The 1336-nt window shown below is 31.2% G+C and overlaps 1 pseudogene; it reads right to left on the reverse strand.

The window, feature by feature from the left end:
* Nucleotides 1-1336, reverse strand: part of LOC107874027 — a 27348-nt pseudogene that overhangs the window by 5747 nt on the left and 20265 nt on the right.

Consider the following 1336-nt stretch of genomic DNA (forward strand, 5'->3'; position numbering starts at 1 on the left):
AACATAGCAATATGAGTGGAGTATTTTTCTACTTCATTCAATGAACCACTTAGTTCAAGATTTGTTTACTAAGTAGTCAATGATTTAGAAAGTCTTCACTAGCTAATGGTTCAAGTCCAAAAGACACCATTATTGATGCATGTTGCTAGATTGATGTCTCAAATGAATTTTTCTTTTTTTTTAAAGATAAAATTTCTTGAAACAAGTGGGGGATAGTTGATTTTATGTTTCAGTAAATTTTGAAACAAATACATGGGTTAAAGATTTTTAAAAGTTATGTTTCAATTAGTTTTGAAACAAATGCATCACTTAAAGTTTTGAGTTACAAAGGAAATGAATTTGACAAATTCATTATTCATAAGTTTTGAGTTACAAAGAAAATGTATTTGACAAATTCATTATTCATTAAGTTTTACGTTATAGGTTCTTGAAAGAATGACATTTTTTGTTTTAAAACATACATGAACCTATTAACTATTACTTAATTAATATACTTCTCATGCCTGAAACTTTCATCCTATAAATATTGTTTTTTTGGTTTGAAAAGACAAACACTCAAAACTACTTTCCCCTTGAAAAACACTTGAGAGACATTGATCAAATGGTGAAATCAACAATTCAAGAATAGAAGAGCAACATTCTTGAATGCTATTTGTTTTGTGGCTTAGTTGAATCCCGAAGATAGAGTTGTCACTTGTTCTTCCGTTTGCTCGTGGGAGAGACTCCAACTATCTTCAAGAAGCGTATTATCGTGCCTCTAAGCCAAGCAAATTTTATTTTAAATTTCTTATACAATTATCATTATTGTTCTAACAGATATGATCACGGTACGAACTTCCCCTAGTTCCAAGTACATGACAGGGCCATAATTTCGAGCTAGATCTCTAAAAATACGATGTGGATTATGTCCACTAATCAAGTGATGCAAGCTCCCAATGAGTGGGAGTCTCCATGGAGCTGGAGGTAACTTTTGTTTTTGGCTTCTCCATTTTCTAACTATAATAAAAATGGAGGAGAATAAGAGGAGAAATGAAACTAAATTGATTGATTGCTCAGAAAATGAGAATGCTATTGGTGGTGGATGTTTTTTCAAGTCACTAATCTAATTATCTTTTTTATAGTACTGTCACAAAACCCCAAATGATAGCTTGTTTGAGTCTCTGTTCCTTAATTCGTTGGCCTGAAAAAGTAGTTGTAGTAATAAAATAAGAGCGCATTTTTAACCACGTGTGTCAACTTTGCACTACTATTTGTAATTAAAAACAGAATAAAAAAAATTTCAGGCGTCGACATGTTTTTCGCAATAAAATTAAAATGAAAGGAAAGAAGATCCAAA

The sequence above is a fragment of the Capsicum annuum genome, unplaced genomic scaffold (assembly GCF_002878395.1).
Source record: "Capsicum annuum cultivar UCD-10X-F1 unplaced genomic scaffold, UCD10Xv1.1 ctg77485, whole genome shotgun sequence".
NCBI lineage: Eukaryota > Viridiplantae > Streptophyta > Magnoliopsida > Solanales > Solanaceae > Capsicum > Capsicum annuum.